The sequence below is a fragment of the Pseudophryne corroboree genome (genome assembly GCF_028390025.1).
Source record: "Pseudophryne corroboree isolate aPseCor3 chromosome 7 unlocalized genomic scaffold, aPseCor3.hap2 SUPER_7_unloc_1, whole genome shotgun sequence".
In the NCBI taxonomy this organism is placed as follows: domain Eukaryota; kingdom Metazoa; phylum Chordata; class Amphibia; order Anura; family Myobatrachidae; genus Pseudophryne; species Pseudophryne corroboree.
Window position 1 is genome coordinate 327546 of NW_026967608.1, and position 25793 is coordinate 353338.

The 25793-nt window shown below is 34.9% G+C and overlaps 5 non-coding genes across 5 annotated transcripts; all 5 read left to right on the top strand.

Moving 5' to 3' along the window:
- The first annotated feature begins 7248 nt into the window (after nucleotides 1–7248).
- TRNAS-ACU (transfer RNA serine (anticodon ACU)) lies at nucleotides 7249–7322 on the top strand. The gene has a single exon. It is a non-coding gene; the product is annotated as a tRNA-Ser (tRNA).
- Nucleotides 7323–9587: 2265 nt separating this feature from the next.
- On the top strand, nucleotides 9588–9661 carry TRNAS-ACU (transfer RNA serine (anticodon ACU)). Its single transcript has one exon. It is a non-coding gene; the product is annotated as a tRNA-Ser (tRNA).
- A 3433-nt stretch (nucleotides 9662–13094) lies between these two features.
- On the top strand, nucleotides 13095–13168 carry TRNAS-ACU (transfer RNA serine (anticodon ACU)). The gene has a single exon. It is a non-coding gene; the product is annotated as a tRNA-Ser (tRNA).
- Nucleotides 13169–16601: 3433 nt separating this feature from the next.
- Nucleotides 16602–16675, top strand: TRNAS-ACU (transfer RNA serine (anticodon ACU)). Its single transcript has one exon. It is a non-coding gene; the product is annotated as a tRNA-Ser (tRNA).
- A 3429-nt stretch (nucleotides 16676–20104) lies between these two features.
- TRNAS-ACU (transfer RNA serine (anticodon ACU)) lies at nucleotides 20105–20178 on the top strand. Its single transcript has one exon. It is a non-coding gene; the product is annotated as a tRNA-Ser (tRNA).
- Nucleotides 20179–25793: the final 5615 nt, after the last annotated feature.

The window sequence follows — 25793 nt, forward strand, 5'->3', positions numbered from 1 at the left end:
ATGTATGCTTATTAGCCTTTGTCAGAATGCATTTTTAGCGAAGTGTCTCTGTGGCGCAATCGGTTAGTGTATCCGGCTACTAACCAAAAGGTTGGTGGTTCAATCCCACCCAGGGACGTAATTGACCTTGTTATCAGATTTTGGTGATCTTTAAGTAGACAAGTCAAAATTTCAAACCCCCTGTTATGGTGTAGGGTACCTGGCCTTTTCTGATGTAATCAGAGTTAGATTTGATTCAGTGATTTAATAAAAACAGCTAGGAAGCACAATTTAGCAGTGGGTTGCAGAGAAAAATAAATATGCTGGCAAAAAAATCCAATTGAGTGATTAAACAGCTCTTCATTTTCTGGCTTTATTTTTATGCTAACAAATTTGTTCTCTGAAAAGTGTCCACAAAGCCAAGTCTCTGATTAACACCTTTGTAGGGATGGTTTTTCACCTATTACTAAATTAAACTTGCTTCATTGGAAAGGCAGCAAGATGCATCCTCATTTCAATGTCTACTGAAATAATACAGGTTGACACCAGGAAACATTAACGCCACTGCATCCTTGCTGCTTTCTCATGTAGAAGTCTGTTTAATGTGAAAACAAGGTGATATCTAATTAGCACACAGGTTAGGAATTAAGAAAATCTTTATTTAAGGGTGAAGATGTTTCTCACAAAATTGTTGCCCCAATGCATCATTGAAATTCAAGCTGGAAAGATGATTTTAATATATCACCTGTACATTTTGTATTGCTCTTCTGGTGACAATGTAGTTTGTTTTTGTCAATTACCCTTTTAATAATAGGGTAAAGAAAATTAAGTGGATTTTTTAAAGAAAACAATACTGTCAATATACTATTAAAACAAATTAAAATGGTAAAAGTTATTGTACTTTAAGTGAAAATAAAAGAGCCAAAATATCAATCCCAGTTTTGGATTACTTTAATTAACAAAAAAAAATGCATATAGCAGAGGATAGTTTCAATCTGCCTACCGCTGGGTTATGGGCCCAGCATGCTTCCATTGCTGTACTCTGCTGCACATGTAAGTGCAAGAGATCCTGAAGCACTCACTCATCATGGGAAAGTACCAATGTGTTTCTTCGTTGGTTGATGGAAGAAACATATTACAAAAACTCTCCAGATTATTGACTTTTTAAAGTTTTTCTAGGAAACGTTTTAGATGAATGCTTATTAGCCTTTGTCAGTATGGACTTTTGCAAAGTGTCTCTGTGGCGCAATCATTTAGTGTGCACGGCGATTAACCAAAAGGTTGGTGGTTCAATCCCACCCAGGGACGTAATTGACCTTGTTATCAGATTTTGGTGATCTTTAAGTAGACAAGTAAAAATTTCAAATCCCCCTGTTCTTGTGTAGGGTACCTGGCCTTCTCTGATGTAATCAGAGTTAGATTTGATTCAGTGATTTTATAAAAACAGCTAGGAAGCACAATTTAGCAGTGGGTTGCAGAGAAAAAGAAATATGCTGGCAAAAAAAATCAAATTGAGTGATTAAACAGCTCTTAATTTTCTGGCTTTATTTTTATGCTAACAAATTTGTTCTCTGAAAAGTGTCCACAAAGCCAAGTCTCTGATTAACACCTTTGTAAGGATGGTTTTTAACCTATTACTAAATTAAACTTGCTTCATTGGAAAGGCAGCAAGATGCATCCTCATTTCAATGTCTACTGAAATAATACAGGTTGACACCAGGAAACATTAACGCCACTGCATCCTTGCTGCTTTCTCATGTGGAAGTCTGTTTAATGTGAAAACAAGGTGATATCTAATTAGCACACAGGTAAGGAATTAAGAAAATCTTTATTTAAGGGTTAAAATGTTTCTCACAAAATCGTTGCCCCAATGCATCATTGAAATTCAAGCTGGAAAGATGATTTTAATATATCACTTGTACATTTTGTATTGCTCTTCTGGTGACAATGTAGTTTGTTTTTGTCAATTACCATTTTAATAATAGGGTAATGAAAATTAAGTGGATTTTTGAAAGAAAACAATACTGTCAATATACTATTAAAACAAATTAAAATGGTAAAAGTTATTGTACTGTAAGGAAAAAGAAAAGAGCCAACATATCAATCCCAGTTTTGGATTACTTTAACAAAAAAAAATGCATATAGCAGAGGATAGTTTCAATCTGCCTACCTCTGGGTTATGTGCCCAGCATGCTTCCATTGCTGTAATCTGCTGCACATGTAAGTGTAATAGATCCTGAAGCACTCACTCATCATGGGAAAGTACCAATGTGTTTCTTCATTGGTTGATGGAAGAAACATCTTACAAAAACTCTCCAGATTATTGACTTTTTAAAGTTTTTCTAGGAAACGTTTTAGATGAATGCTTATTAGCCTTTGCCAGTATGTACTTTAGCGAAGTGTCTCTGTGGCGCAATCAGTTAGTGTGTATGGCTATTAACCAAAAGGTTGGTGGTTCAATCCCACCCAGGGACGTCATTGACCTTGTTATCAGATTTTGGTGATCTTTAAGTAGACAAGTCAAAATTTCAAACCCTCTCTTATGGTGTAGGGTACCTGGCCTTCTCTGATGTAATCAGAGTTAGATTTGATTCAGTGATTTTATAAAAACAGCTAGGAAGCACAATTTAGCAGTGGGTTGCAGAGAAAAATAAATATGCTGGCAAAAAAATCCAATTGAGTGATTAAACAGCTCTTCATTTTCTGGCTTTATTTTTATGCTAACAAATTTGTTCTCTGAAAAGTGTCCACAAAGCCAAGTCTCTGATTAACACCTTTGTAAGGATGGTTTTTCACCTATTACTAAATTAAACTTACTTCATTGGAAAGGCAGCAAGATGCATCCTCATTTCAATGTCTACTGAAATAATACAGGTTGACACCAGGAAACATTAACGCCACTGCATCCTTGCTGCTTTCTCATGTGGAAGTCTGTTTAATGTGAAAACAAGGTGATATCTAATTAGCACACAGGTAAGGAATTAAGAAAATCTTTATTTAAGGGTGAAAATGTTTCTCACAAAATCGTTGCCCCAATACATCATTGAAATACAAGCAGGAAAGATGATTTTAATATATCACTTGTACATTTTGTATTGCTCTTCTGGTGACAATGTAGTTTGTTTTTGTCAATTACCATTTTAATAATAGGGTAAAGAAAATTAAGTGGATTTTTAAAAGAAAACAATACTTTCAATATACTATTAAAACAAATTAAAATGGTAAAAGTTATTGTACTTTAATGAAAAATAAAAGAGCAAAAATATCAATCCCAGTTTTGGATTACTTTAACAAAAAAAATGCATATAGCAGAGGATAGTTTTAATCTGCCTACCTCTGGGTTATGGGCCCAGCATGCTTCCATTGCAGTACTCTGCTGCACATGTAAGTGCAAGAGATCCTGAAGCACTCACTCATCATGGGAAAGTACCAATGTGTTTCTTCGTTGGTGGATGGAAGAAACATCTTACAAAAACTCTCCAGATTATTGACTTTTTAAAGTTTTTATATGGAAACGTTTTAGATGAATGCTTATTAGCCTTTGTCAGTATAGACTTTTGCAAAGTGTCTCTGTGGCGCAATCAGTTAGTGTGTATGGCTATAAACCAAAAGGTTGGTGGCTCAATCCCACCCAGGGATGTAATTGACCTTGTTATCAGATTTTGGTGATCTTTAAGTAGACAAGTCAAAATTTCAAATCCCCTCTTATGGTGTAGGGCAGGCATTCCCAACCACGGTCCTCAAGGCACACCAACAGTGCACGTTTTAGTGATATCCAGGCTGCAGCACAGATGGTAAAATCAAAATAACTGAGGTACTAATTACGTCACCTGTGCTGAAGCCTGGATATCACTAAAACCTGCACTGTTGGTGTGCCTTGAGGACCGTGGTTGGGAATGCCTGGTGTAGGGTACCTGGCCTTCTCTGATGTAATCAGAGTTAGATTTGATTCAGTGATTTTATAAAAACAGCTAGGAAGCACAATTTAGCAGTGGGTTGCAGAGAAAAAGAAATATGCTGGCAGAAAGATCCAATTGAGTGATTAAACAGCTCTTCATTTTCTGCCTTTATTTTTATGCTAACAAATTTGTTCTCTGAAAAGTGTCCACAAAGCCAAGTCTCTGATTAACACCTTTGTAGGGAAGGTTTTTCACCTATTACTAAATTAAACTTGCTTCATTGGAAAGGCAGCAAGATGCATCCTCATTTCAATGTCTACTGAAATAATACAGGTTGACACCAGGAAACATTAACGCCACTGCATCCTTGCTGCTTTCTCATGTAGAAGTCTGTTTAATGTGAAAACAAGGTGATATCTAATTAACACACAGGTTAGGAATTAAGAAAATCTTTATTTAAGGGTGAAGATGTTTCTCACAAAATAGTTGCCCCAATGCATCATTGAAATTCAAGCTGGAAAGATGATTTTAATATATCACTTGTACATTTTGTTTTGCTCTTCTGGTGACAATGTAGTTTGTTTTTGTCAATTACCCTTTTAATAATAGGGTAAAGAAAATTAAGTGGATTTTTTAAAGAAAACTATACTGTCAATATACTATTAAAACAAATTAAAATGGTAAAAGTTATTGTACTTTAAGTAAAAATAAAAGAGCAAAAATATCAATCCCAGTTTTGATTACTTAAATGAACAAAAAAAATGCATATAGCAAAGGATAGTTTCAATCTGCCTACCTCTGGGTTATGGGCCCTGTATGCTTCCATTGCAGTACTCTGCTGCACATGTAAGTGCAAGAGATCCTGAAGCACTCACTCATCATGGGAAAGTACCAATGTGTTTCTTCATTGGTTGATGGAAGAAACATCTTACAAAAACTCTCCAGATTATTGACTTTTTTAAGTTTTTCAAGGAAACGTTCTAGATGTATGCTTATTAGACTTTGTCAGTATGTACTTTTTGCAAAGTGTCTCTGTGGCGCAATCGGTTAGTGTGTCCGGCTACTAACCAAAAGGTTGGTGGTTCAATCCCAACCAGGGACGTAATTGACATTGTTATCAGATGTTGGTGATCTTTAAGTAGACAAGTCAACATTTCAAACCCCCTGTTATGGTGTAGGGTACCTGGCCTTCTCTGATGTAATCAGAGTTAGATTTGATTCAGTGATTTTATAAAAACAGCTAGGAAGCACAATTTAGCAGTGGGTTGCAGAGAAAAAGAAATATGCTGGCAAAAAAAATCCAATTGAGTGATTAAACAGCTCTTCATTTTCTGGCTTTATTTTTATGCTAACAAATTTGTTCTTTGAAAAGTGTCCACAAAGCCAAGTCTCTGATTAACACCTTTGTAGGGATGGTTTTTCACCTATTACTAAATTAAACTTGCTTCATTGGAAAGGCAGCAAGATGCATCCTCATTTCAATGTCTACTGAAATAATACAGGTTGACACCAGGAAACATTAACGCCACTGCATCCTTGCTGCTTTCTCATGTAGAAGTCTGTTTAATGTGAAAACAAGGTGATATCTAATTAGCACACAGGTTAGGAATTAAGAAAATCTTTATTTAAGGGTGAAGATGTTTCTCACAAAATTGTTGCCCCAATGCATCATTGAAATTCAAGCTGGAAAGATGATTTTAATATATCACTTGTACATTTTGTATTGCTCTTCTGGTGACAATGTAGTTTGTTTTTGTCAATTACCCTTTTAATAATAGGGTAAAGAAAATTAAGTGGATTTTTTAAAGAAAACTATACTGTCAATATACTATTAAAACAAATTAAAATGGTAAAAGTTATTGTACTTTAAGTAAAAATAAAAGAGCAAAAATATCAATCCCAGTTTTGATTACTTAAATTAACAAAAAAAAATGCATATAGCAAAGGATAGTTTCAATCTGCCTACCTCTGGGTTATGGGCCCAGCATGCTTCCATTGCAGTACTCTGCTGCACATGTAAGTGCAAGAGATCCTGAAGCACTCACTCATCATGGGAAAGTACCAATGTGTTTCTTCGTTGGTTGATGGAAGAAACATCTTACAAAAACTCTCCAGATTATTGACTTTTTAAAGTTTTTCTAGGAAACGTTCTAGATGTATGCTTATTAGCCTTTGTCAGTATGTACTTTTTGCAAAGTGTCTCTGTGGCGCAATCGGTTAGTGTGTCTGGCTACTAACCAAAAGGTTGGTGGTTCAATCCCACCCAGGGAAGTAATTGACCTTGTTATCAGATTTTGGTGATCTTTAAGTAGACAAGTCAAAATTTCAAACCCCCTGTTATGGTGTAGGGTACCAGGCCTTCTCTGATGTAATCAGAGTTAGATTTGATTCATTGATTTTATAAAAACAGCTAGGAAGCACAATTTAGCAGTGGGTTGCAGAGAAAAAGAAATATGCTGGCAAAAAAAATCCAATTGAGTGATGAAACAGCTCTTCATTTTCTGGCTTTATTTTTATGCAAACAAATTTGTTCTCTGAAAAGTGTCCACAAAGCCAAGTCTCTGATTAACACCTTTGTAGGGATGGTTTTTCACCTATTACTAAATTAAACTTGCTTCATTGGAAAGGCAGCAAGATGCATCCTCATTTCAATGTCTACTGAAATAATACAGGTTGACACCAGGAAACATAAACGCCACTGCATCCTTGCTGCTTTCTCATGTAGAAGTCTGTTTAATGTGAAAACAAGGTGATATCTAATTAGCACACAGGTAAGGAATTAAGAAAATCTTTATTTAAGGGTGAAGATGTTTCTCACAAAATCGTTGCCCCAATGCATCATTGAAATTCAAGCTGGAAAGATGATTTTAATATATCACTTGTACATTTTGTATTGCTCTTCTGGTGACAATGTAGTTTGTTTTTGTCAATTACCCTTTTAATAATAGGGTAAAGAAAATTAAGTGGATTTTTTTAAGGAAAACTATACTGTCAATATACTATTAAAACAAATTAAAATGGTAAAAGTTATTGTACTTTAAGTAAAAATAAAAGAGCAAAAATATCAATCCCAGTTTTGATTACTTAAATTAACAAAAAAAAAATGCATATAGTAAAGGATAGTTTCAATCTGCCTACCTCTGGGTTATGGGCCCAGCATGCTTCCATTGCAGTACTCTGCTGCACATGTAAGTGCAAGAGATCCTGAAGCACTCACTCATCATGGGAAAGTACCAATGTGTTTCTTCGTTGGTTGATGGAAGAAACATCTTACAAAAACTCTCCAGATTATTGACTTTTTAAAGTTTTTCTAGGAAACGTTCTAGATGTATGCTTATTAGCCTTTGTCAGTATGTACTTTTTACAAAGTGTCTCTGTGGCGCAATCGGTTAGTGTGTCTGGCTACTAACCGAAAGGTTGGTGGTTCAATCCCACCCAGGGACGTAATTGACCTTGTTATCAGATTTTGGTGATCTTTAAGTAGACAAGTCAAAATTTCAAACCCCCCGTTATGGTGTAGGGTACCTGGCCTTCTCTGATGTAATCAGAGTTAGATTTGATTCAGTGATTTTATAAAAACAGATAGGAAGCACAATTTAGCAGTGGGTTGCAGAGAAAAAGAAATATGCTGGCAAAAAAAATCCAATTGAGTGATTAAACAGCTCTTCATTTTCTGGCTTTATTTTTATGCTAACAAATTTGTTCTCTGAAAAGTGTCCACAAAGCCAAGTCTCTGATTAACACCTTTGTAGGGATGGTTTTTCACCTATTACTAAATTAAACTTGCTTCATTGGAAAGGCAGCAAGATGCATCCTCATTTCAATTTCTACTGAAATAATACAGGTTGACACCAGGAAACATTAACGCCACTGCATCCTTGCTGCTTTCTCATGTGGAAGTCTGTTTAATGTGAAAACAAGGTGATATCTAATTAGCACACAGGTAAGGAATTAAGAAAATCTTTATTTAAGGGTGAAGATGTTTCTCACAAAATCGTTGCCCCAATGCATCATTGAAATTCAAGCTGGAAAGATGATTTTAATATATCACTTGTACATTTTGTATTGCTCTTCTGGTGACAATGTAGTTTGTTTTTGTCAATTACCCTTTTAATAATAGGGTAAAGAAAATTGAGTGGATTTTTTAAAGAAAACTATACTGTCAATATACTATTCAAACAAATTAAAATGGTAAAAGTTATTGTACTTCAAGTAAAAATAAAAGAGCAAAAATATCAATCCCAGTTTTGATTACTTAAATTAACAAAAAAATGCATATAGCAAAGGATAGTTTCAATCTGCCTACCTCTGGGTTATGGGCCCAGCATGCTTCCATTGCAGTACTCTGCTGCACATGTAAGTGCAAGAGATTCTGAAGCACTCACTCATCATGGGAAAGTACCAATGTGTTTCTTCGTTGGTTGATGGAAGAAACATTTTACAAAAACTCTCCAGATTATTAACTTTTTAAAGTTTTTCTAGGAAACGTTCTAGATGTATGCTTATTAGCCTTTGTCAGAATGCATTTTTAGCGAAGTGTCTCTGTGGCGCAATCGGTTAGTGTATCCGGCTACTAACCAAAAGGTTGGTGGTTCAATCCCACCAAGGGACGTAATTGACCTTGTTATCAGATTTTGGTGATCTTTAAGTAGACAAGTCAAAATTTCAAACCCCCTGTTATGGTGTAGGGTACCTGGCCTTCTCTGATGTAATCAGAGTTAGATTTGATTCAGTGATTTTATAAAAACAGCTAGGAAGCACAATTTAGCAGTGGGTTGCAGAGAAAAAGAAATATGCTGGCAAAAAAAATCCAATTGAGTGATTAAACAGCTCTTCATTTTCTGGCTTTATTTTTATGCTAACAAATTTGTTCTTTGAAAAGTGTCCACAAAGCCAAGTCTCTGATTAACACCTTTGTAGGGATGGTTTTTCACCTATTACTAAATTAAACTTGCTTCATTGGAAAGGCAGCAAGATGCATCCTCATTTCAATGTCTACTGAAATAATACAGGTTGACACCAGGAAACATTAACGCCACTGCATCCTTGCTGCTTTCTCATGTAGAAGTCTGTTTAATGTGAAAACAAGGTGATATCTAATTAGCACACAGGTAAGGAATTAAGAAAATCTTTATTTAAGGGTGAAGATGTTTCTCACAAAATCGTTGCCCCAATGCATCATTGAAATTCAAGCTGGAAAGATGATTTTAATATATCACTTGTACATTTTGTATTGCTCTTCTGGTGACAATGTAGTTTGTTTTTGTCAATTACCCTTTTAATAATAGGGTAAAGAAAATTAAGTGGATTTTTTTAAGGAAAACTATACTGTCAATATACTATTAAAACAAATTAAAATGGTAAAAGTTATTGTACTTTAAGTAAAAATAAAAGAGCAAAAATATCAATCCCAGTTTTGATTACTTAAATTAACAAAAAAAAATGCATATAGCAAAGGATAGTTTCAATCTGCCTACCTCTGGGTTATGGGCCCAGCATGCTTCCATTGCAGTACTCTGCTGCACATGTAAGTGCAAGAGATCCTGAAGCACTCACTCATCATGGGAAAGTACCAATGTGTTTCTTCGTTGGTTGATGGAAGAAACATCTTACAAAAACTCTCCAGATTATTGACTTTTTAAAGTTTTTCTAGGAAACGTTCTAGATGTATGCTTATTAGCCTTTGTCAGTATGTACTTTTTACAAAGTGTCTCTGTGGCGCAATCGGTTAGTGTGTCTGGCTACTAACCGAAAGGTTGGTGGTTCAATCCCACCCAGGGACGTAATTGACCTTGTTATCAGATTTTGGTGATCTTTAAGTAGACAAGTCAAAATTTCAAACCCCCCGTTATGGTGTAGGGTACCTGGCCTTCTCTGATGTAATCAGAGTTAGATTTGATTCAGTGATTTTATAAAAACAGATAGGAAGCACAATTTAGCAGTGGGTTGCAGAGAAAAAGAAATATGCTGGCAAAAAAAATCCAATTGAGTGATTAAACAGCTCTTCATTTTCTGGCTTTATTTTTATGCTAACAAATTTGTTCTCTGAAAAGTGTCCACAAAGCCAAGTCTCTGATTAACACCTTTGTAGGGATGGTTTTTCACCTATTACTAAATTAAACTTGCTTCATTGGAAAGGCAGCAAGATGCATCCTCATTTCAATTTCTACTGAAATAATACAGGTTGACACCAGGAAACATTAACGCCACTGCATCCTTGCTGCTTTCTCATGTGGAAGTCTGTTTAATGTGAAAACAAGGTGATATCTAATTAGCACACAGGTAAGGAATTAAGAAAATCTTTATTTAAGGGTGAAGATGTTTCTCACAAAATCGTTGCCCCAATGCATCATTGAAATTCAAGCTGGAAAGATGATTTTAATATATCACTTGTACATTTTGTATTGCTCTTCTGGTGACAATGTAGTTTGTTTTTGTCAATTACCCTTTTAATAATAGGGTAAAGAAAATTAAGTGGATTTTTTAAAGAAAACTATACTGTCAATATACTATTCAAACAAATTAAAATGGTAAAAGTTATTGTACTTCAAGTAAAAATAAAAGAGCAAAAATATCAATCCCAGTTTTGATTACTTAAATTAACAAAAAAATGCATATAGCAAAGGATAGTTTCAATCTGCCTACCTCTGGGTTACGGGCCCAGCATGCTTCCATTGCAGTACTCTGCTGCACATGTAAGTGCAAGAGATCCTGAAGCACTCACTCATCATGGGAAAGTACCAATGTGTTTCTTCGTTGGTTGATGGAAGAAACATATTACAAAAACTCTCCAGATTATTAACTTTTTAAAGTTTTTCTAGGAAACGTTCTAGATGTATGCTTATTAGCCTTTGTCAGAATGCATTTTTAGCGAAGTGTCTCTGTGGCGCAATCGGTTAGTGTATCCGGTTACTAACCAAAAGGTTGGTGGTTCAATCCCACCCAGGGACGTAATTGACCTTGTTATCAGATTTTGGTGATCTTTAAGTAGACAAGTCAAAATTTCAAACCCCCTGTTATGGTGTAGGGTACCTGGCCTTTTCTGATGTAATCAGAGTTAGATTTGATTCAGTGATTTAATAAAAACAGCTAGGAAGCACAATTTAGCAGTGGGTTGCAGAGAAAAAGAAATATACTGGCAAAAAAAATCCAATTGAGTGATTAAACAGCTCTTCATTTTCTGGCTTTATTTTTATGCTAACAAATTTGTTCTCTGAAAAGTGTCCACAAAGCCAAGTCTCTGATTAACACCTTTGTAGGGATGGTTTTTCACCTATTACTAAATTAAACTTGCTTCATTGGAAAGGCAGCAAGATGCATCCTCATTTCAATGTCTACTGAAATAATACAGTTTGACACCAGGAAACATTAACGCCACTGCATCCTTGCTGCTTTCTCATGTAGAAGTCTGTTTAATGTGAAAACAAGGTGATATCTAATTAGCACACAGGTAAGGAATTAAGAAAATCTTTATTTAAGGGTGAAGATGTTTCTCACAAAATCGTAGCCCCAATGCATCATTGAAATTCAAGCTGGAAAGATGATTTTAATATATCACTTGTACATTTTGTATTGCTCTTCTGGTGACAATGTAGTTTGTTTTTGTCAATTACCCTTTTAATAATAAGGTAAAGAAAATTAAGTGGATTTTTTAAAGAAAACTATACTGTCAATATACTATTAAAACAAATTAAAATGGTAAAAGTTATTGTACTTTAAGTAAAAATAAAAGAGCAAAAATATCAATCCCAGTTTTGATTACTTAAATTAACAAAAAAAATGCATATAGCAAAGGATAGTTTCAATCTGCCTACCTCTGGGTTATGGGCCCTGTATGCTTCCATTGCAGTACTCTGCTGCACATGTAAGTGCAAGAGATCCTGAAGCACTCACTCATCATTGGAAAGTACCAATGTGTTTCTTCATTGGTTGATGGAAGAAACATCTTACAAAAACTCTCCAGATTATTGACTTTTTAAAGTTTTTCTAGGAAACGTTCTAGATGTATGCTTATTAGACTTTGTCAGTATGTACTTTTTGCAAAGTGTCTCTGTGGCGCAATCGGTTAGTGTGTCCAGCTACTAACCAAAAGGTTGGTGGTTCAATCCCAGCCAGGAATGTAATTGACATTGTTATCAGATTTTGGTGATCTTTAAGTAGACAAGTCAAAATTTCAAACCCCCTGTTATGGTGTAGGGTACCTGGCCTTCTCTGATGTAATCAGAGTTAGATTTGATTCAGTGATTTTATAAAAACAGCTAGGAAGCACAATTTAGCAGTGGGTTGCAGAGAAAAAGAAATATGCTGGCAAAAAAAATCCAATTGAGTGATTAAACAGCTCTTCATTTTCTGGCTTTATTTTTATGCTAACATATTTGTTCTTTGAAAAGTGTCCACAAAGCCAAGTCTCTGATTAACACCTTTGTAGGGATGGTTTTTCACCTATTACTAAATTAAACTTGCTTCATTGGAAAGGCAGCAAGATGCATCCTCATTTCAATGTCTACTGAAATAATACAGGTTGACACCAGGAAACATTAACGCCACTGCATCCTTGCTGCTTTCTCATGTAGAAGTCTGTTTAATGTGAAAACAAGGTGATATCTAATTAGCACACAGGTTAGGAATTAAGAAAATCTTTATTTAAGGGTGAAGATGTTTCTCACAAAATTGTTGCCCCAATGCATCATTGAAATTCAAGCTGGAAAGATGATTTTAATATATCACTTGTACATTTTGTATTGCTCTTCTGGTGACAATGTAGTTTGTTTTTGTCAATTACCCTTTTAATAACAGGGTAAAGAAAATTAAGTGGATTTTTTAAAGAAAACTATACTGTCAATATACTATTAAAACAAATTAAAATGGTAAAAGTTATTGTACTTTAAGTAAAAATAAAAGAGCAAAAATATCAATCCCAGTTTTGATTACTTAAATTAACAAAAAAAAATGCATATAGCAAAGGATAGTTTCAATCTGCCTACCTCTGGGTTATGGGCCCAGCATGCTTCCATTGCAGTACTCTGCTGCACATGTAAGTGCAAGAGATCCTGAAGCACTCACTCATCATGGGAAAGTACCAATGTGTTTCTTCGTTGGTTGATGGAAGAAACATCTTACAAAAACTCTCCAGATTATTGACTTTTTAAAGTTTTTCTAGGAAACGTTCTAGATGTATGCTTATTAGCCTTTGTCAGTATGTACTTTTTGCAAAGTGTCTCTGTGGCGCAATCGGTTAGTGTGTCTGGCTACTAACCAAAAGGTTGGTGGTTCAATCCCACCCAGGGATGTAATTGATCTTGTTATCAGATTTTGGTGATCTTTAAGTAGACAAGTCAAAATTTCAAACCCCCTGTTATGGTGTAGGGTACCTGGCCTTCTCTGATGTAATCAGAGTTAGATTTGATTCATTGATTTTATAAAAACAGCTAGGAAGCACAATTTAGCAGTGGGTTGCAGAGAAAAAGAAATATGCTGGCAAAAAAAATCCAATTGAGTGATGAAACAGCTCTTCATTTTCTGGCTTTATTTTTATGCTAACAAATTTGTTCTCTGAAAAGTGTCCACAAAGCCAAGTCTCTGATTAACACCTTTGTAGGGATGGTTTTTCACCTATTACTAAATTAAACTTGCTTCATTGGAAAGGCAGCAAGATGCATCCTCATTTCAATGTCTACTGAAATAATACAGGTTGACACCAGGAAACATTAACGCCACTGCATCCTTGCTGCTTTCTCATGTGGAAGTCTGTTTAATGTGAAAACAAGGTGATATCTAATTAGCACACAGGTAAGGAATTAAGAAAATCTTTATTTAAGGGTGAAGATGTTTCTCACAAAATCGTTGCCCCAATGCATCATTGAAATTCAAGCTGGAAAGATGATTTTAATATATCACTTGTACATTTTGTATTGCTCTTCTGGTGACAATGTAGTTTGTTTTTGTCAATTACCCTTTTAATAATAGGGTAAAGAAAATTAAGTGGATTTTTTAAAGAAAACTATACTGTCAATATACTATTCAAACAAATTAAAATGGTAAAAGTTATTGTACTTCAAGTAAAAATAAAAGAGCAAAAATATCAATCCCAGTTTTGATTACTTAAATTAACAAAAAAATGCATATAGCAAAGGATAGTTTCAATCTGCCTACCTCTGGGTTATGGGCCCAGCATGCTTCCATTGCAGTACTCTGCTGCACATGTAAGTGCAAGAGATCCTGAAGCACTCACTCATCATGGGAAAGTACCAATGTGTTTCTTCGTTGGTTGATGGAAGAAACATTTTACAAAAACTCTCCAGATTATTGACTTTTTAAAGTTTTTCTAGGAAACGTTCTAGATGTATGCTTATTAGCCTTTGTCAGAATATATTTTTAGCGAAGTGTCTCTGTGGCGCAATCGGTTAGTGTATCCGGCTACTAACCAAAAGGTTGGTGGTTCAATCCCACCCAGGGAGGTAATTGACCTTGTTATCAGATTTTGGTGATCTTTAAGTAGACAAGTCAAAATTTCAAGCCCCCTGTTATGGTGTAGGGTACCTGGCCTTTTCTGATGTAATCAGAGTTAGATTTGATTCAGTGATTTAATAAAAACAGCTAGGAAGCACAATTTAGCAGTGGGTTGCAGAGAAAAAGAAATATGCTGGCAAAAAAAATCCAATTGAGTGATTAAACAGCTCTTCATTTTCTGGCTTTATTTTTATGCTAACAAATTTGTTCTCTGAAAAGTGTCCACAAAGCCAAGTCTCTGATTAACACCTTTGTAGGGATGGTTTTTCACCTATTACTAAATTAAACTTGCTTCATTGGAAAGGCAGCAAGATGCATCCTCATTTCAATGTCTACTGAAATAATACAGGTTGACACCAGGAAACATTAACGCCACTGCATCCTTGCTGCTTTCTCATGTAGAAGTCTGTTTAATGTGAAAACAAGGTGATATCTAATTAGCACACAGGTAAGGAATTAAGAAAATCTTTATTTAAGGGTGAAGATGTTTCTCACAAAATCGTTGCCCCAATGCATCTTTGAAATTCAAGCTGGAAAGATGATTTTAATATATCACTTGTACATTTTGTATTGCTCTTCTGGTGACAATGTAGTTTGTTTTTGTCAATTACCCTTTTAATAATAGGGTAAAGAAAATTAAGTGGATTTTTTAAAGAAAACTATACTGTCAATATACTATTAAAACAAATTAAAATGGTAAAAGTTATTGTACTTTAAGTAAAAATAAAAGAGCAAAAATATCAATCCCAGTTTTGATTACTTAAATTAACAAAAAAAATGCATATAGCAAAGGATAGTTTCAATCTGCCTACCTCTGGGTTATGGGCCCTGTATGCTTCCATTGCAGTACTCTGCTGCACATGTAAGTGCAAGAGATCCTGAAGCACTCACTCATCATTGGAAAGTACCAATGTGTTTCTTCATTGGTTGATGGAAGAAACATCTTACAAAAACTCTCCAGATTATTGACTTTTTAAAGTTTTTCTAGGAAACGTTCTAGATGTATGCTTATTAGACTTTGTCAGTATGTACTTTTTGCAAAGTGTCTCTGTGGCGCAATCGGTTAGTGTGTCCAGCTACTAACCAAAAGGTTGGTGGTTCAATCCCAGCCAGGGATGTAATTGACATTGTTATCAGATTTTGGTGATCTTTAAGTAGACAAGTCAAAATTTCAAACCCCCTGTTATGGTGTAGGGTACCTGGCCTTCTCTGATGTAATCAGAGTTAGATTTGATTCAGTGATTTTATAAAAACAGCTAGGAAGCACAATTTAGCAGTGGGTTGCAGAGAAAAAGAAATATGCTGGCAAAAAAAATCCAATTGAGTGATTAAACAGCTCTTCATTTTCTGGCTTTATTTTTATGCTAACATATTTGTTCTTTGAAAAGTGTCCACAAAGCCAAGTCTCTGATTAACACCTTTGTAGGGATGGTTTTTCACCTATTACTAAATTAAACTTGCTTCATTGGAAAGGCAGCAAGATGCATCCTCATTTCAATGTCTACTGAAATAATACAGGTTGACACCAGGAAACATTAACGCCACTGCATCCTTGCTGCTTTCTCATGTAGAAGTCTGTTTAATGTGAAAACAAGGTGATATCTAATTAGCACACAGGTTAGGAATTAAGAAAATCTTTATTTAAGGGTGAAGATGTTTCTCACAAAATTGTTGCCCCAATGCATCATTGAAATTCAAGCTGGAAAGATGATTTTAATATATCACTTGTACATTTTGTATTGCTCTTCTGGTGACAATGTAGTTTGTTTTTGTCAATTACCCTTTTAATAACAGGGTAAAGAAAATTAAGTGGATTTTTTAAAGAAAACTATACTGTCAATATACTATTAAAACAAATTAAAATGGTAAAAGTTATTGTACTTTAAGTAAAAATAAAAGAGCAAAAATATCAATCCCAGTTTTGATTACTTAAATTAACAAAAAAAAATGCATATAGCAAAGGATAGTTTCAATCTGCCTACCTCTGGGTTATGGGCCCAGCATGCTTCCATTGCAGTACTCTGCTGCACATGTAAGTGCAAGAGATCCTGAAGCACTCACTCATCATGGGAAAGTACCAATGTGTTTCTTCGTTGGTTGATGGAAGAAACATCTTACAAAAACTCTCCAGATTATTGACTTTTTAAAGTTTTTCTAGGAAACGTTCTAGATGTATGCTTATTAGCCTTTGTCAGTATGTACTTTTTGCAAAGTGTCTCTGTGGCGCAATCGGTTAGTGTGTCTGGCTACTAACCAAAAGGTTGGTGGTTCAATCCCACCCAGGGATGTAATTGATCTTGTTATCAGATTTTGGTGATCTTTAAGTAGACAAGTCAAAATTTCAAACCCCCTGTTATGGTGTAGGGTACCTGGCCTTCTCTGATGTAATCAGAGTTAGATTTGATTCATTGATTTTATAAAAACAGCTAGGAAGCACAATTTAGCAGTGGGTTGCAGAGAAAAAGAAATATGCTGGCAAAAAAAATCCAATTGAGTGATGAAACAGCTCTTCATTTTCTGGCTTTATTTTTATGCTAACAAATTTGTTCTCTGAAAAGTGTCCACAAAGCCAAGTCTCTGATTAACACCTTTGTAGGGATGGTTTTTCACCTATTACTAAATTAAACTTGCTTCATTGGAAAGGCAGCAAGATGCATCCTCATTTCAATGTCTACTGAAATAATACAGGTTGACACCAGGAAACATTAACGCCACTGCATCCTTGCTGCTTTCTCATGTGGAAGTCTGTTTAATGTGAAAACAAGGTGATATCTAATTAGCACACAGGTAAGGAATTAAGAAAATCTTTATTTAAGGGTGAAGATGTTTCTCACAAAATCGTTGCCCCAATGCATCATTGAAATTCAAGCTGGAAAGATGATTTTAATATATCACTTGTACATTTTGTATTGCTCTTCTGGTGACAATGTAGTTTGTTTTTGTCAATTACCCTTTTAATAATAGGGTAAAGAAAATTAAGTGGATTTTTTAAAGAAAACTATACTGTCAATATACTATTCAAACAAATTAAAATGGTAAAAGTTATTGTACTTCAAGTAAAAATAAAAGAGCAAAAATATCAATCCCAGTTTTGATTACTTAAATTAACAAAAAAATGCATATAGCAAAGGATAGTTTCAATCTGCCTACCTCTGGGTTATGGGCCCAGCATACTTCCATTGCAGTACTCTGCTGCACATGTAAGTGCAAGAGATCCTGAAGCACTCACTCATCATGGGAAAGTACCAATGTGTTTCTTCGTTGGTTGATGGAAGAAACATTTTACAAAAACTCTCCAGATTATTGACTTTTTAAAGTTTTTCTAGGAAACGTTCTAGATGTATGCTTATTAGCCTTTGTCAGAATATATTTTTAGCGAAGTGTCTCTGTGGCGCAATCGGTTAGTGTATCCGGCTACTAACCAAAAGGTTGGTGGTTCAATCCCACCCAGGGAGGTAATTGACCTTGTTATCAGATTTTGGTGATCTTTAAGTAGACAAGTCAAAATTTCAAGCCCCCTGTTATGGTGTAGGGTACCTGGCCTTTTCTGATGTAATCAGAGTTAGATTTGATTCAGTGATTTAATAAAAACAGCTAGGAAGCACAATTTAGCAGTGGGTTGCAGAGAAAAAGAAATATGCTGGCAAAAAAAATCCAATTGAGTGATTAAACAGCTCTTCATTTTCTGGCTTTATTTTTATGCTAACAAATTTGTTCTCTGAAAAGTGTCCACAAAGCCAAGTCTCTGATTAACACCTTTGTAGGGATGGTTTTTCACCTATTACTAAATTAAACTTGCTTCATTGGAAAGGCAGCAAGATGCATCCTCATTTCAATGTCTACTGAAATAATACAGGTTGACACCAGGAAACATTAACGCCACTGCATCCTTGCTGCTTTCTCATGTAGAAGTCTGTTTAATGTGAAAACAAGGTGATATCTAATTAGCACACAGGTAAGGAATTAAGAAAATCTTTATTTAAGGGTGAAGATGTTTCTCACAAAATCGTTGCCCCAATGCATCTTTGAAATTCAAGCTGGAAAGATGATTTTAATATATCACTTGTACATTTTGTATTGCTCTTCTGGTGACAATGTAGTTTGTTTTTGTCAATTACCATTTTAATAATAGGGTAAAGAAAATTGAGTGGATTTTTGAAAGAAAACAATACTGTCAATATACTATTAAAACAAATTAAAATGGTAAAAGTTATTGTACTTTAAGTAAAAATAAAAGAGCCAAAATATCAATCCCAGTTTTGGATTACTTTAATTAACCAAAAAAAATGCATATAGCAGAGGATAGTTTCAATCTGCCTACCGCTGGGTTATGGGCCCAGCATGCTTCCATTGCTGTACTCTGCTGCACATGTAAGTGCAAGAGATCCTGAAGCACTCACTCATCATGGGAAAGTACCAATGTGTTTCTTCATTGGTTGATAGAAGAAACATCTTACAAAAACTCTCCAGATTAATGACTTTTTAAAGTTTTTCTAGGAAACGTTCTAGATGTATGCTTATTAGACTTTGTCAGTATGTACTTTTTGCAAAGTGTCTCTGTGGCGCAATCGGTTAGTGTGTCCGGCTACTAACCAAAATGTTGGTGGTTCAATCCCAACAAGGGACGTAATTGACCTTGTTATCAGATTTTGGTGATCTTTAAGTAGACAAGTCAAAATGTCAAACCCCCTGTTTGGTGTAGGGTACCTGGCCTTCTCTGATGTAATTAGATTTGATTCAGTGATTTTATAAAAACAGCTAGGAAGCACAATTTAGCAGTGGGTTGCAGAGAAAAAGAAATATGCTGGCAAAAAAAATCCAATTGAGTGATTAAACAGCTCTTCATTTTCTGGCTTTATTTTTATGCTAACAAATTTGTTCTTTGAAAAGTGTCCACAAAGCCAAGTCTCTGATTAACACCTTTGTAGGGATGGTTTTTCACCTATTACTAAATTAAACTTGCTTCATTGGAAAGGCAGCAAGATGATCCTCATTTCAATGTCTACTGAAATAATACAGGTTGACACCAGGAAACATTAACGCCACTGCATCCTTGCTGCTTTCTCATGTAGAAGTCTGTTTAATGTGAAAACAAGGTGATATCTAATTAGCACACAGGTAAGGAATTAAGAAAATCTTTATTTAAGGGTGAAGATGTTTCTCACAAAATCGTTGCCCCAATGCATCATTGAAATTCAAGCTGGAAAGATGATTTTAATATATCACTTGTACATTTTGTATTGCTCTTCTGGTGACAATGTAGTTTGTTTTTGTCAATTACCCTTTTATTAATAGGGTAAAGAAAATTAAGTGGATTTTTTTAAGGAAAACTATACTGTCAATATACTATTAAAACAAATTAAAATGGTAAAAGTTATTGTACTTTAAGTAAAAATAAAAGAGCAAAAATATCAATCCCAGTTTTGATTACTTAAATTAACAAAAAAAAAATGCATATAGCAAAGGATAGTTTCAATCTGCCTACCTCTGGGTTATGGGCCCAGCATGCTTCCATTGCAGTACTCTGCTGCACATGTAAGTGCAAGAGATCCTGAAGCATTCACTCATCATGGGAAAGTACCAATGTGTTTCTTCGTTGGTTGATGGAAGAAACATCTTACAAAAACTCTCCAGATTATTGACTTTTTAAAGTTTTTCTAGGAAACGTTCCAGATGTATGCTTATTAGCCTTTGTCAGTATGTACTTTTTACAAAGTGTCTCTGTGGCGCAATCGGTTAGTGTGTCTGGCTACTAACCGAAAGGTTGGTGGTTCAATCCCACCCAGGGACGTAATTGACCTTGTTATCAGATTTTGGTGATCTTTAAGTAGACAAGTCAAAATTTCAAACCCCCCGTTATGGTGTAGGGTACCTGGCCTTCTCTGATGTAATCAGAGTTAGATTTGATTCAGTGATTTTATAAAAACAGATAGGAAGCACAATTTAGCAGTGGGTTGCAGAGAAAAAGAAATATGCTGGCAAAAAAAATCCAATTGAGTGATTACACAGCTCTTCATTTTCTGGCTTTATTTTTATGCTAACAAATTTGTTCTCTGAAAAGTGTCCACAAAGCCAAGTCTCTGATTAACACCTTTGTAGGGATGGTTTTTCACCTATTACTAAATTAAACTTGCTTCATTGGAAAGGCAGCAAGATGCATCCTCATTTCAATTTCTACTGAAATAATACAGGTTGACACCAGGAAACATTAACGCCACTGCATCCTTGCTGCTTTCTCATGTGGAAGTCTGTTTAATGTGAAAACAAGGTGATATCTAATTAGCACACAGGTAAGGAATTAAGAAAATCTTTATTTAAGGGTGAAGATGTTTCTCACAAAATCGTTGCCCCAATGCATCATTGAAATACAAGCTGGAAAGATGATTTTAATATATCACTTGTACATTTTGTATTGCTCTTCTGGTGACAAAGTAGTTTGTTTTTGTCAATTACCCTTTTAATAATAGGGTAAAGAAAATTAAGTGGATTTTTTAAAGAAAACTATACTGTCAATATACTATTCAAACAAATTAAAATGGTAAAAGTTATTGTACTTCAAGTAAAAATAAAAGAGCAAAAATATCAATCCCAGTTTTGATTACTTAAATTAACAAAAAAAATGCATATAGCAAAGGATAGTTTCAATCTGCCTACCTCTGGGTTATGGGCCATTGCAGTACTCTGCTGCACATGTAAGTGCAAGAGATCCTGAAGCACTCACTCATCATGGGAAAGTACCAATGTGTTTCTTCGTTGGTTGATGGAAGAAACATTTTACAAAAACTCTCCAGATTATTGACTTTTTAAAGTTTTTCTAGGAAACGTTCTAGATGTATGCTTATTAGCCTTTGTCAGAATGTATTTTTAGCGAAGTGTCTCTCTGGCGCAATCGGTTAGTGTATCCGGCTACTAACCAAAAGGTTGGTGGTTCAATCCCACCAAGGGACGTAATTGACCTTGTTATCAGATTTTGGTGATCTTTAAGTAGACAAGTCAAAATTTCAAACCCCCTGTTATGGTGTAGGGTACCTGGCCTTTTCTGATGTAATCAGAGTTAGATTTGATTCAGTGATTTAATAAAAACAGCTAGGAAGCACAATTTAGCAGTGGGTTGCAGAGAAAAAGAAATATGCTGTCAAAAAAAATCCAATTGAGTGATTAAACAGCTCTTCATTTTCTGGCTTTATTTTTATGCTAACAAATTTGTTCTCTGAAAAGTGTCCACAAAGTCAAGTCTCTGATTAACACCTTTGTAGGGATGGTTTTTCACCTATTACTAAATTAAACTTGCTTCATTGGAAAGGCAGCAAGATGCATCCTCATTTCAATGTCTACTGAAATAATACAGGTTGACACCAGGAAACATTAACGCCACTGCATCCTTGCTGCTTTCTCATGTAGAAGTCTGTTTAATGTGAAAACAAGGTGATATCTAATTAGCACACAGGTAAGGAATTAAGAAAATCTTTATTTAAGGGTGAAGATGTTTCTCACAAAATCGTTGCCCCAATGCATCATTGAAATTCAAGCTGGAAAGATGATTTTAATATATCACTTGTACATTTTGTATTGCTCTTCTGGTGACAATGTAGTTTGTTTTTGTCAATTACCCTTTTAATAATAGGGTAAAGAAAATTAAGTGGATTTTTCAAAGAAAACTATACTGTCAATATACTATTAAAACAAATTAAAATGGTAAAAGTTATTGTACTTTAAGTAAAAATAAAAGAGCAAAAATATCAATCCCAGTTTTGATTACTTAAATTAACAAAAAAAATGCATATAGCAAAGGATAGTTTCAATCTGCCTACCTCTGGGTTATGGGCCCTGTATGCTTCCATTGCAGTACTCTGCTGCACATGTAAGTGCAAGAGATCCTGAAGCACTCACTCATCATGGGAAAGTACCAATGTGTTTCTTCATTGGTTGATGGAAGAAACATCTTACAAAAACTCTCCAGATTATTGACTTTTTAAAGTTTTTCTAGGAAACGTTCTAGATGTATGCTTATTAGACTTTGTCAGTATCCACTTTTTGCAAAGTGTCTCTGTGGCGCAATCGATTAGTGTGTCTGGCTATTAACCAAAAGGTTGGTGGTTCAATCCCAACCAGGGACGTAATTGACCTTGTTATCAGATTTTGGTGATCTTTAAGTAGACAAGTCAAAATTTCAAACCCCCTCTTATGGTGTAGGGTACCTGGCCTTCTCTGATGTAATCAGAGTTAGATTTGATTCAGTGATTTTATAAAAACAGCTAGGAAGCACAATTTAGCAGTGGGTTGCAGAGAAAAAGAAATATGCTGGCAAAAAAATCCAATTGAGTGATTAAACAGCTCTTCATTTTCTGGCTTTATTTTTATGCTAACAAATTTGTTCTCTGAAAAGTGTCCACAAAGCCAAGTCTCTGATTAACACCTTTGTAAGGATGGTTTTTCACCTATTACTAAATTAAACTTGCTTCATTGGAAAGGCAGCAAGATGCATCCTCATTTCAATGTCTACTGAAATAATACAGGTTGACACCAGGAAACATTAACGCCACTGCATCCTTGCTGCTTTCTCATGTGGAAGTCTGTTTAATGTGAAAACAAGGTGATATCTAATTAGCACACAGGTAAGGAATTAAGAAAATCTTTATTTAAGGGTGAAAATGTTTCTCACAAAATCGTTGCCCCAATGCATCATTGAAATTCAAGCTGGAAAGATGATTTTAATATATCACTTGTACATTTTGTATTGCTCTTCTGGTGACAATGTAGTTTGTTTTTGTCAATTACCATTTTAATAATAGGGTAAAGAAAATTAAGTGGATTTTTAAAAGAAAACAATACTTTCAATACACTATTAAAACAAATTAAAATGGTAAAAGTTATTGTACTTTAATGAAAAATAAAAGAGCAAAAATATCAATCCCAGTTTTGGATTACTTTAATTAACAAAAAAAATGCATATAGCAGAGGATAGTTTTAATCTGCCTACCTCTAGGTTATGGGCCCAGCATGCTTCCATTGCAGTACTCTGCTGCACATGTAAGTGCAAGAGATCCTGAAGCACTCAGTCATCATGGGAAAGTACCAATGTGTTTCTTCGTTGGTTGATGGAAGAAACATCTTACAAAAACTCTCCAGATTATTGACTTTTTAAAGTTTTTCTAGGAAACGTTCTAGATGTATGCTTATTAGCCTTTGTCAGTATGTACTTTTTGCAAAGTGTCTCTGTGGCGCAATCGGTTAGTGTGTCCGGCTACTAATCAAAAGGTTGGTGGTTCAATCCCACCCAGGGACGTAATTGACCTTGTTATCAGATTTTGGTGATCTTTAAGTAGACAAGTCAAAATTTCAAACCCCCTGTTATGGTGTAGGGTACCTGGCCTTCTCTGATGTAATCAGAGTTAGATTTGATTCATTGATTTTATAAAAACAGCTAGCAAGCACAATTTAGCAGTGGGTTGCAGAGATAAAGAAATATGCTGGCAAAAAAAATCCAATTGAGTGATTAAACAGCTCTTCATTTTCTGGCTTTATTTTTATGCTAACAAATTTGTTCTCTGAAAAGTGTCCACAAAGCCAAGTCTCTGATTAACACCTTTGTAGGGATGATTTTTCACCTATTACTAAATTAAACTTGCTTCATTGGAAAGGCAGCAAGATGCATCCTCATTTCAATGTCTACTGAAATAATACAGGTTGACACCAGGAAACATTAACGCCACTGCATCCTTGCTGCTTTCTCATGTAGAAGTCTGTTTAATGTGAAAACAAGGTGATATCTAATTAGCACACAGGTAAGGAATTAAGAAAATCTTTATTTAAGGGTGAAGATGTTTCTCACAAAATCGTTGCCCCAATGCATCATTGAAATTCAAGCTGGAAAGATGATTTTAATATATCACTTGTACATTTTGTATTGCTCTTCTGGTGACAATGTAGTTTGTTTTTGTCAATTACCCTTTTAATAATAGGGTAAAGAAAATTAAGTGGATTTTTTAAAGAAAACTATACTGTCAATATACTATTAAAACAAATTAAAATGGTAAAAGTTATTGTACTTTAAGTAAAAATAAAAAAGCAAAAATATCAATCCCAGTTTTGATTACTAAAATTAACAAAAAAAATGCATATAGCAGAGGATAGTTTCAATCTGCCTACCTCTGGGTTATGTGCCCAGCATGCTTCCATTGCTGTACTCTGCTGCACATGTAAGTGCAATAGATCCTGAAGCACGCACTCATCATGGGAAAGTACCAATGTGTTTCTTCGTTGGTTGATGGAAGAAACATCTTACAAAAACTCTCCAGATTATTGACTTTTTAAAGTTTTTCTAGGAAAAGTTTTAGATGAATGCTTATTAGCCTTTGTCAGTATGTACTTTTGCAAAGTGTCTCTGTGGCGCAATCAGTTAGTGTGTATGGCTATTAACCAAAAGGTTGGTGGTTCAATCCCACCCAGGGACGTAATTGACCTTGTTATCAGATTTTGGTGATCTTTAAGTAGACAAGTCAAAATTTCAAACCCCCTCTTATGGTGTAGGGTACCTGGCCTTCTCTTATGTAATCAGAGTTAGATTTGATTCAGTGATTTTATAAAAACAGCTAGGAAGCACAATTTAGCAGTGGGTTGCAGAGAAAAAGAAATATGCTGGCAAAAAAATCCAATTGAGTGATTAAACAGCTCTTCATTTTCTGGCTTTATTTTTATGCTAACAAATTTGTTCTCTGAAAAGTGTCCACAAAGCCAAGTCTCTGATTAACACCTTTGTAAGGATGGTTTTTCACCTATTACTAAATTAAACTTGCTTCATTGGAAAGGCAGCAAGATGCATCCTCATTTCAATGTCTACTGAAATAATACAGGTTGACACCAGGAAACATTAACGCCACTGCATCCTTGCTGCTTTCTCATGTGGAAGTCTGTTTAATGTGAAAACAAGGTGATATCTAATTAGCACACAGGTAAGGAATTAAGAAAATCTTTATTTAAGGGTGAAAATGTTTCTCACAAAATCGTTGCCCCAATGCATCATTGAAATAAAAGCTGGAAAGATGATTTTAATATATCACTTGTACATTTTGTATTGCTCTTCTGGTGACAATGTAGTTTGTTTTTGTCAATTACCCTTTTAATAATAGGGTAAAGAAAATTAAGTGGATTTTTTAAAGAAAACTATACTGTCAATATACTATTAAAACAAATTATAATGGTAAAAGTTATTGTACTTTAAGTAAAAATAAAAGAACAAAAATATCAATCCCAGTTTTGATTACTTAAATTAACAAAAAAAAAATGCATATAGCAAAGGATAGTTTCAATCTGCCTACCTCTGGGTTATGGGCCCAGCATGCTTCCATTGCAGTACTTTGCTGCACATGTAAGTGCAAGAGATCCTGAAGCACTCAGTCATCATGG